Below are 11,834 nucleotides of genomic sequence, written 5' to 3' on the forward strand. Positions count from 1 at the left end.
GACAGTGCTCAGTCTGAAACAGTTACTGTGTACCTGACTGTTAATTGACTATCAGATCACGATATACAATTAACGGAAATAAACAATATAACACCTTACAGTTCTAACGCAGGTTCATACAAATTAGTGAGGCTTATTGATGAGAACAGGATACAAGGTTTTCGTCTGTATCATACTCCGCAAGCCACCAAATGGTGTGGGACGGAGGGTACTTTCTGTATCACTAAGTGAACTCTCCTGCCCTGTTCCACTTGCGAACAGTGCGTGCGAAGAATGATTAATGGTAAGCCTCTGTATTGGCTCTAATTTCTCGAATGATCTCGTAGTCATTACGTGAGATGTATGTGAGGGGGGGGGGGGGAATAATGTGTTGCCTGACTCTTCCCGGAAGGTGCTCTCTCGAAAATTCTATAGTAAATTTCTTCGTGATGCACAACGCCTCTCTTGTAACGTCTGGGAATGGATTTTGTTGAGCAGCTCCGTAACGCTCTCGCACCGGCTAAACGATCTCGTGACGAAACGCGTCGCTCTTCGTTGGATCCTTTCTATCTCTTCTATCAGTCCTAGCTGATTGGGATCCCAGCAATATTCACGAATCGGTCGAACAAGCGCCTTATAAGACACTTCCATCGTGGGTGAGTTACATTTCCTTAAGATTCCTCCTGTGAATATGAGTCTGGCATCTGCTTTTCCTCCTATTTTTAAAATGGGGTCATTCCATTTAAGGTCGCTCTGAATACTTACTACTAGATATTTTACGATAGGTATTGTTTACAGCAGTTTGTCATCAATAGCGTAGCAGTACAGTAGTGAATTTCTTTTCCTATGGTTCAGATGGCTCTGAGAATTATGGGACCCAACATCTGAGGTCATCAGTCCCCTAGAACTTAGAACTATTTAAACCTAACTAACCTAAGGACATCACACACATCCATGCCCGAGGCAGGATTCGAACCTGCGACCGTAGCGGTTGCGCGGTTCCAGACTTAAGCGCCTAGAACCGCTCGGCTACACTGGCCGGCTCTTTTCCTATGTATGCGCAATATGTTACATTTATTTAGATTCAGAGTCTGCTTCCAGAGGCTGCACCATTCATCAGTTCTATGGAGGTCATTCTGCAAATCGTTACTATCTTCCGGCGTTGCTGCTTTGTTACAGACAACCGCATCATCTGCGAACAGCCTTAAAGAGCATCCGACCCTTTCTACTAGATCATTTATATATATATTGTAAATAGTAACGGTCGTACACACTTTCTTTGGGTACTCCGGAATTTGCCTTTATATCTGTCGATTTTGTTCAGTTAAGAGCGACGTGTTGAGTTCCATCTGCAAGGAATTCTTAAATCCAGTCTACTCCGATACTCGATAAGCTCGTTTTTTTTTTGCTAAACGCCAGTGCGGGACGGTGTGAAATGCCTTCCAGAAGTCAAGGATCGCGGCATCAACCTGACCGGCATTGTCTACGGCGTTGTGGATCCCATGGAGGAACAGAGTAAGCTGAGTTTCTCAAGATCTCTGTTTGCGGAATCCTTATTGATTTTTATAGAGGAGATTTTTCATTCTCCAAAGACGCCGTAATTCTTAAGAATAAAACATGTTCTATAATTCTACAACAGATTGACGTCAACGATGTAGGTCTGCAATTTTGCGCATCTGTCCCGCGGCCCTTCTTAAAAACGGGAATGACCTGCGCTTTTTTCCAGTCTCTAGGTACCCTTCGTTGCTCAAGCGATCTACGATAAATTACTGCTAGAAAGGAAACAAGTTCTTTCCCATAATCTTTGTAGAATCTTACAGGTATCTCATCTGGTCCTGACGCCTTTCCACGACTGAGCGATTGTAGTCGTTTTTTATTTCCGCGATCGGGTATCTCAACATCTGCCATTTCGACGTTCGTACGATGATTGAAAGGAGGGTCTATATTACGAATTCAGTATTTCGGCCTTCTCTCTGTTATCTTCCGTTTCGGTGCCAGTATGGTCACTGAGTGAATGAATAGTTGATTTTGATCCACTTACTGATTCTATATACGACCAAAACCTCTTTGGGGTTTTACTCAGATAAGATGACAAAGTTTTACTTTCAAAGTCACTGAATTCTTCTCTCATAGCTCTCCTTCTGTTCGTTTTTACTTCGTTCAGCTTTTGTTTGTCAGATATGTTTTTACTTCTCCCAAATCTGAGATGAAATTCTCTATGTTTAGGTAGCAGTTTTCTAACACGACTTTTAAATCATGGTCGGTCTTCCCCATCCCCTAAGACCTTACCCGGAACATACTTGTCTAGGGCATATTGATGCCTTTGAACTGTTTCCGAGCCGGCCGTGGTGGCCGAGCGGTTCTAGGCGCTTCAGTCCGGAACCGCGCGACTGCTATGGTCACAGGTTCGAATCCTGCCTCGGGCTTGGCTGTGTGTGATGTCCTTAGTTAGGTTTAAGTAGTTCTAAGTTCTAGATGACTGATGACCTCAGATGTTAACTCCCATGGTGCTCAGAGCCATTTGAACCCTTTGAACTGTTTCCATTTGTTCCCCACATCTTCGTCCTCATCACGGAATATTTAATGCTGACTGTTCAGACAGTCTGAAATTTGTATCGTGTCACTCTGGCTACGTTTCTCAACGATTCCTACAGGCTCATAAAGAATGCAGCACATCTTCGTTATTGGCCGTAGTTTTGTACGTGGGCACGACGATCATCTTTGTCGTCAGAGGCGAGATGAAAAGAGGCAAAAAAAAAAATACACTATCACATTAAAAGCTTTCGCACAGCTCTATGTAATGTGAACTTGACCACTAGATGCCACGATAGAGTGGCCCACCAGAATAAAAGGAAGCGGAGAATGTTGTGTTGTCAGTAGGGAAGCAGTAACGGCAGAATAGGAGAGCTCAGTGACGCGGAATGTGGACTAGTCGTTAGATGTCATCCAAGTAACCAAGTAACTTCCATGAGTGACATTTCAACCCTTCTAAAGCTATCCATGTCGAATGTTGGTGATGTGACAGTGAAGTGGAAATGCGAAATAAGAACCACAGTTAAAACAAAACTAGACGGACTTCGTGTACTGATGGACAGGGACAGTGGGCATTGCGGAGAGTGGTTATAAAAAATCGCAAGAAATTAGCGGAAGGAATCACTCGTGAGTTCCAAAGTGCTACCAGCAGTCCAATTAGTGCAATGAGTGTCCATAGGGAGCAAAAAGGAATGAAGTACAATGGTCGAGCAGCATTTCTGTAGTCAGTGTTAAGCGACGTCTGAGGTGGTATAAAGAGCGACGCCACTGAACAGTGGACGAGTAAATCCAACAATGAAGTAAGGAGGAGGTGGGGTTTCGGCAGCATTGTGTACTGCATACAGTAAAGGAACAGTTCTGAATCAGTAATTATTTGTATAAGCACGATAATGCAGCCTGTCATAAAGCAGCATCTGGGAAGCAATGGAGTGAGGAAGATAGCATTCCAGAAATGGACTGGCCTTCCCAGACTCCCAAGCTGAACTCAATCGAACACCTTTGGGGTGAGTTAGAACGTCGACTTCTCGTGAGACCCCAGGGTCCAGCATCACTACCTTCTCTAGTTTCGGCTGTTGAGGAAGAATGGGCTGCCATTCCTCCACAGCCATTCTGAAACCTCATTAAAATGTCCCCCGCAAAGTTCAAGTCGTCATAAAGGAGAAGGGTGAAGACATCCCATATCAATGTTCGCTGATAGCTGTCCAAATACTTTTGATGAGATTGTGCTTGTGTTGGATGGCCCAGTATCTGAAGTCCATAAACTGAACGGACCGAAATTATGGCCCATTGTTCAACACCAAGGTAGGAGGAGCACTCTGTTTGGCAAATACCCTATTTAGGGCACGGATTGTTGCGGCTGACGATGTGATGTTTGAGCGAGCTGCTTAGGGAAATTTGGAGACTACACCGATAACCACTAGCCACATGTCGGCTGCGTTAACAGGTAGGCGTTCAGGTCGTCCATTGGGATTGAGTGCAGGACTTATTTGACGATTTGGGGCTATCCTGTGGCTTGCAGTGATGGGTAATCAGGTCGAGAGCTTCCTGCACATCGGCTCCAGTTCGTTAAAGTGTGGATCGGGAGCGTTGAGGAGTTGGGAGAGCACATCTGTATTGGTGTGTTGAGAGGTGGCTCTATAGTGGATTTGGTATTCGTACTTGTTTAGGTACAGGGCCACCTTCATAAGCGCTGAGCTATTTTCTGGCTGTGAGGGTCATAGAGGAAAACAAGAGTAATGTAGTAAGTAATAAAGTTGAATTTCGCTCCATACTGAAATTTATGGATGCCAAAATTGGTTGATAGTTTTTCTTTCCTTTCTCTGTTAGGCTATAGTTGAGGTAGGCAGAATTGAATGTTTTGGAGGCACACGCAGTCAGATGTTCTGTGATATCTGTGCGATAAAAACTGAACCGATCTCGTGTGAGGAGGCATCGGCGGCGAGGACCAGTGGTTCACTGGGTTTGAAAGTGGCTACGCATGGTGCACTCTAAAGGCCGTGCTTTAAGTAATCAAAATCCTTTTGAAGAGCAGTAGTTCGTTGAAATTTGGCGTCTCTTATCCTCTGGAGGTTCAGAAGATTGAATATTTCTGATGCCTGGGTAATGAAATTGCCAGCATAATTGATTATGCCTGGGCTGATTGTAATTCTTTAAAAGTAATCGATGGAGTGAGTTTGATGACGACGTCGAGGTTTTTACTCATCGAACATAAAGCATACGAGGTAGTCAACATCTGGTTTAAAGAACTCTCGTTTCTTTATGATGCAACGGAAGCCATTGTACTGTAAGGTTTGCAAAAGAAGGTGCAGATTACGTGCACGTGATCCCCTTGATTCGCCAGTAACGAGGATGTCACCCAGGTAATTATTGCAGCTTGGGCCATTGTAGAAAGATTACAGTGGTCTGGCCATATCCCAAGGGAGTCTATTTTACTGATAGAAGCCAAACGGAGAATTGAAGACTGTGACATTGCTGAAAGATTACTGTGGTCTGGCCACATCGAAAAGGAGTCGATTTTACTGACAGAAGCCAAAAGGAGAATTGATGGCCGTGAATTGCTAGGAAGACTTATCTGATGGTAGCTGCATATACGACACTGCTAGATGAGTTTTGGATAAATATTTTCCTCCTACTGGTTTTGACGTACGTTCCCCGGGGTGAGGACTAAGGTGAAATAAAATGGTCATACAGAATTATTGGCTAGGACACCCTGCGTGTGGTTGTTCGGCCAGCTAGTACACGTCTTTCTATTTGACGGTAGTCGGACGACTTGCGTGCCTTGAGGAATGAGGTAGATCTCGAAAACCTGTTGAGCATTTATGATTGTTTAAAATCTCCACAGACACTAATTTTAGCATCTGGAGAAATACCAACAGAAAGTCCATAGGCTTGTAATAAAGGGAATCAATATGCCCTACGCTTCGGCTTAGAATATTTCGTGAAGTGCGACACAAAGTTGGCTGGCATGGAAGAAACGTGAATTGGCCGATACTGTCAGTTAAAAAAATGGTTCAAATGGTTCTGAGCACTATGGGACTTAACTTCTGAGGTCATCAGTCCACTAGAACTTAGAACTACTTAAACCTAAGGACATCACATACATCCATGCCCGAGGCAGGATTCGAACCTGTGACCGTAGCGGTCGCGCGGTTCCAGACTGTAGCGCCTAGAACCGCTCGGCCACCCCGGCCGGCTTTCAGTTAAATTGCGCCGCACAATTAGTTACGCAACCCCAAGAGCGGGGCTCGAAGAGAGATGAGATCTCTTGTCAAAACCTGTCAAGATCGTCGAAAGGCGCCACAGGGGAAATAGTCAAACTGGAAGTCATATGCATGAAAAGTGTCAAGACCAAAAATATTTTGAGCACAGCCTGCCAACGAAGTAAAATACTGATTTTTTTTTTGTCGACGTTCTTGTAACAGACCGTCATTCACTCTGACCACAGAGGGGAATGCGCTGTTGTTTATAACTGATTATAGGCTGATGGGCTGGAAACAATTGGGGGCGGGGGGGGGGGGGGCAGTCTAGGCGTAGGTGTCCTCATTTATGATTACCACAGAAGTTCCTGTATCCACTTGAAACGTAACTAGTGTATCTAACATGGTGATTGTGAGCCACATTTTTCGTGGCTGTATCATTAAAAGATCCAACTGAGGGAAGATGACGTGGATTTTATGTCCGAGCCTTGACACAAGAGGACGTGCGCGACTGCCGCATACAGAGACGATTTTGACGAGCTTGTGACATTCCGAGCGGCGTGTGTGTTTATGAGGACAGTGCTGTCGGAGGCACGTGCGACATTTCCGTGGGCCTCTGGGCACGGGACAACAGCAGGAGCGTCTCAATCCAAAACGGATACAGAAGACTGGTGATTATGTTCTATGAGGTAAAGAACGGCGAGATTGTTTAGTGCAGTATCTACTAACGGATAAGCGATTAGAATCCCGGTCCCACGGTTTGGCATGGAAACGGGATGAACTTGGAACAGAGGACACAGTGCTGTCATTACAAGACGTCGAACAGCCTGAGTCCTGATTCCGAAGTTTCCGGGGGAATTGGGTGATTTATCGATAGAAGACACATCTTGTTCCTCGAACGAGTGTTGTGCCTGATATGAAATTTTGTAGGTTTTAACAAGTTTGATAACCTCTTCTAGGGTTAGATTGTCCAAGTGTAGTGCTTGTCTGCACGTGTCCCGATCTGGAGCGAACCGACTGATTACATCTAGTACAAGAGAATCTACATATAACTGATTTCAACTTGAGTTAGTACTCCTAGAAAGGCATTTCTGGGAAAGACCTTTAAGTTCAGCTGCTCATGCTGCGTATGATTGATCTGAGTGTTTGTGACACTGGATAGATTCTTATCTGGCTGCTATACTTTGGCAACTTTGTTCGTAATTCAAAGAAATTAACGTACAAATTACTGACAATTCCAAAGTTTCTGGGTCTACTAAGCACTTAAGTTTGTGAAGGAAATTCAACAATTTGGCAATAGTAGACCGAAGACAAACACGTTCCAATGCTATATCAGAAATTTTAAATTTTTGGAAGTGCAGGGAGAGGCGCCGGCTGTAACTATCCCATTCCGCAGCATCTGGTTGAAAAGTTGCAAATGACGGTGGCTGGTGTACGGCTCCGTTGTTCAAAGAAGAATTTGCTGCGTGAGCTTGGCTTGTGCCACAATTCACTCGTCCAAGAGTCATTTGCTCTTGAAATTGTTGCTGTTGTTATTGTTGCTTTTGCTGTTGATGTTTTTGCCATTGCAGTTTTAGGAAACTCTGGCCCTATGTTTTCATGTTGATTCGAGTCCTGCGTCCTTGGACTACGACCTGAATACTCGTGAAAATTTTTGTACACGTTTGTTTGTTTGCTGTGCACCATTAAGCGCAGATTTCTATTGATCCATGCTTAAACAATCACAGAACAACGTTAAAGTTCACAAAACCTGAACGATCTGGATCAGAGTGAGTGTAAAAACTTGATGTTGGAAGAAGTAATACCAGAAATTCTGTAAGTCAGCACAGCAATTAATAGTACGTATAGCGTCGGTAGTCCAGTCCAGTAAAGAGCAGCTGGGTTCTAGTAGCATGTCACGAAGATTATGTTAACAGTCTTCACCCGAGGAACTGTCTATCTGTGGAGCTGCCAGCTGCTTCTTATAAAAGCATTCTAGTCTTAAGGTGGCGGAACCAAATGGGTCGCCTGGAGCGCTGCCTATCTTGAGTTGTCGTGCCCCACAACCCCTTTGACTCGATAACATTGATATCTTCTGTGGCGGAATCGATCTAATTATCCGGGCAAGATTGAAGACTTTGTCTACTAAATTTCGCACACTATATAGTCCCAAATTACTTAAAAATTTAAACACGTTTCCTTCCATCTATACTGTATAATAACAACAAGTAAAATTTCGTTATTTGCTATCCTACTAGTTGTTTCAATTTTTGTGGCCGAGAGTGTATCTTTGCTCCAGGACATAAACATTGACTTCTTTAGCATGATGAAGACAAGGAAAATGCTAATACTGAGACGATATATCAGGTGACAGTCTGTTTGTATTCAGATGACAGAGAAATCTTCATCAGCAACATGTGGTATGCATGGAGAGAACAGGAGATGTACAGTTACTGATCATCAGATCTAGCCCACGGCTATATTTCAAGTGTCTCGGCAGATACTCAGCGCAGGCATATCATACAGTTGTTAATGATTTATTCCTCGGATGGGGACATGAAATCCGAGAAGAATAAGCTATTTCTCAGGGTAGGATTTCACCCTCTTCCTTCCTTTCATTCTATATTTGTTACTACCTTGCATACCAAGCATCGAGAACGAATGTGTATAACATTTGCGACAGTTTGCTGTTAATGGTTTCAAATCTATACAAGTTAGGAAGTACAAAGAAGTGTCATTGCTGGCGGAGAAGACAACGAAACGTGTCAGGAAAGTCTAAAAGTCAGGTAAGTCAGTTGTATGCATATTGCGAAAGGGCCAACACTACATGGAGGGTAGTGACATTCAGTAGGAATAAGATAGTATTATTAGTATAATGCCTCGTTGAAGGTTCAAATGGCTCTGAGCACTATGGGACTTAACATCTGTGGTCATCGGTCCCCTAGAACTTAGAACTACTTAAACCTAACTAACCTAAGGACATCACACACATCCATGCCCGAGGCAGGATTCGAACCTGGGACCGTAGCGGTCACGCGGTTCCAGACTGAAGCGCCTAGAACCGCACGGCCACACCGGCCGGCCTCGTTGGAGGGGTAAGAGTGACTGTCACCTCTGTATTTGTTAGATACTAACCGAGGAATTCACGGAATGGGGGCCGTGCTGTTATCCGTATGTCTGGGTAAGCTTACGCACTAATATGGTCACATCGATGAGATAGATGGTGGACGAAAAGCGAACGAAGGGTAGCGATTTCAAGGGCAGACGGGAAAGAAAGTGCCAAGGCAGACGCCAAGGGAAAAAACCTCTGTGATAGTTTGGAAGCCGGCCGGAGTGGCCGTGCGGTTCTAGGCGCTACAGTCTGGAACCGGGCTACCGCTACGGTCGCAGGTTCGAATCCTGCCTCGGGCATGGATGTGTGTGATGTCCTTAGGTTAATTAGGTTTAATTAGTTCTAAATTCTAGGCGACTAATGATCTCAGAAGTTAAGTCGCATAGTGCTCAGAGCCATTTGAACCATTTGAGCATCGCTGCTGTTGCGCTCTCCGTTACTTGGTTTGACAGAGGGCTGACAAGGCTTGCCTGTGCTGTTGTACTTCGAGGAGCAAATTTTCATATTCTATTTTAACGGCGCTGCAACTTGTGTCCCTCGCGCCAAAGTATGCGCAAGAGCAGTCGCTCAGCGGCCGAGAAAACCGGCGCTGCTAATGGTAGATCGGCCGTTAGGCTTGCTGAATGCGCCGATCGGCAGCGGCAGAAGAAGAGAAAAAGAAGAAGATGACCGTACACCTGGCTCGCCTCTGCACATCAAGTGGCCGAGCGGTTCTAGGCGCTACAGTCTGGAACCGCGCGACCGCTTATTTCAATAATTATCCATAGTAACACAAATACCACATTACAAAGTACCGGGCTGAGAGGCTATCTTCAAATATGGCGGAAAATTGGAGTAGGAAACACAAAATGGTTCAAATGGCTCTGAGCACTATAGGACTTATCATCTGAGGTGATCAGTCCCCTAGAACTTAGAACTACTTAAACCTAACTAACCTGAGGACATCACACACATCCATACCCGAGGCAGGATTCGAACCTGCGACCGTAGCGGTCGCGCGGTTCCAGACTGAAGTGCCTAGAACCGCTCGGCCACACCAGCCGGCCTAGGAAACACATCTGGGTGCCTCTGCCAGCACTACAGCGAAGATAGTAATACTTCCTTATGGCTCACTCAGCCCGAAGCCTACTGAACAAGTTGGAGCTGCTGTGAATTTTAACCAGCGTTTCTTCGACACGGTCGAGAGATCGCGGATTTCATAAACAGCAAAAAGCTGTAAACGGTATTGATGCAGCATCGGTCAACATTTGCCAATACGTTTTTCGTTCATGGGTTGTAGCGTTAAACTGCACCACTTCAGGACATCCTATACAAAAATTAGATACCTATGTATGATCTACGTCCTGTCAGTGTACACGCGGAATTGCTCCCAATGGCTGCGTTAGGGGAGGCTGTAATTCGAACTATAAAACTTAGAGCTATAAAACTTTCATGACAAGGGAAAAATACTCCTCTCTCAAGCGGAAGGGGAATGAGTTGTAGTCACGTTCTGTCACAGGCCGTGACTGCCAATCTCACAATAAAGGCCTTCGATAGAGACAAACTGCTCACATTCAATCAGCTTTACTAGTATGAAGACGTAAACCGAAATCTTCTACTGTCCGTAAACTGCACAAACTTCATTTCGACATAAATCATAACATCAAATTGCTGGATGGAGTAAAGTGTTTCTATTGACTATGTGTGCCTGCCTTTTCAGTAGTGCAGGGGCAACAGTCTGGATAATTGACTGATCTGGCCTTGTAGCATCTACATCTATATCTACATGGACACTCTGCAAATCACACTTAAGTGCGTGGCAGAGGGTTAATCGAACCGTCTTCACAATCGTTCTCTATTCTTCCTCTCTTGAAAAGCGCGCTGAAAAGAGAACACTTATATCTTTCCGTGAGAGCTCTGATTTCCCTTATGTTATTATGATTATCGTTTCCCCCTATGTAGGTCGGAGGCAACAAATTATTTACGCGTTCGGAGGAGAAACCTGGTTTTTGAAACTTCGTGAGAAGATCACGCTGCAACTAAAAACGCCTTTGTTTTAATTATGTCCACCCCAAATCTGTATCACGTCCGTGACACTCTCTCCCCTATTTCTCAAAAATACAAAACGTGCTGCTCTTCTCTGAACTTTCTCGATGTACTCTATTAGTCCTGTTTGGTAAGGATCCCACAACACGCGTGAATCAAAACGGCCTTGCTGTGCTAGTACTGCGAACGGAAACTACAGCTGTAATTTTTGCCGAGGGTGTGCTGCACTACTGTATGGTTAAAAGATGATTGTATGCTCTTGGGCAAATATTCCGGAGGTAAAATAGTCCCCAATTCGGATCTCCGAGCGGGGAGTATTCAGGAGAAAATCGTCAGCAGGAGAAACAAAACTGGCATTCTGTGGATCGGAGCGTGGACTGTTACGTGCCTTAATCGGGCGGGTAGGCAAGAAAATTTAAAAACGGAAAGGGATAGGGGGAAGTTAGACATAATGTGAATTAGTGGAGTTCCGTCGCAGGAGGAACAGGACTTCTGGTCAGGTGACTACAGGGTTATAAATGCAAAATCAAATAGGGGTAATGCAGGAGTAGGTTTAATAATGGATAAGAAAATAAGAATGCGGGTAAGCTACTATGAACAGCATAGTGAACGCATTATCGTAGACAAAATAGACACGAAGTTCTCTTTCACCAAACTAGTACAAGTTTGCATGCCAACTAGCGCCGCAGATGACGAAGAGATTTGAAGAAACGTATGATGAGATAAAAGAAATTATTCAGGTAGTTAAGGGAGACGAAAAATAAATTGTGATAGGGGACTGGAATTCGATAGTACGAAAAGAAGGAAAAACAGTAGGTGTATATGGAATGGGGTAAAGGAATGAAACAGGAAGCCGCATGGAAGAATTCTGCACAGAGCTTAATTTGATGATCGTCTCACTTAGTTTAAGAAACATGAAAGAATGTTGTATACGTGGAAGAGACCTCGAAACACAAGAAGGTATCGAATTGATTTCGGAACGATTTTTTAAATTGTAAGACATTTCCAAG

The sequence above is a fragment of the Schistocerca piceifrons genome, chromosome X (genome assembly GCF_021461385.2).
Source record: "Schistocerca piceifrons isolate TAMUIC-IGC-003096 chromosome X, iqSchPice1.1, whole genome shotgun sequence".
NCBI classification, from domain to species: Eukaryota; Metazoa; Arthropoda; class Insecta; order Orthoptera; family Acrididae; genus Schistocerca; species Schistocerca piceifrons.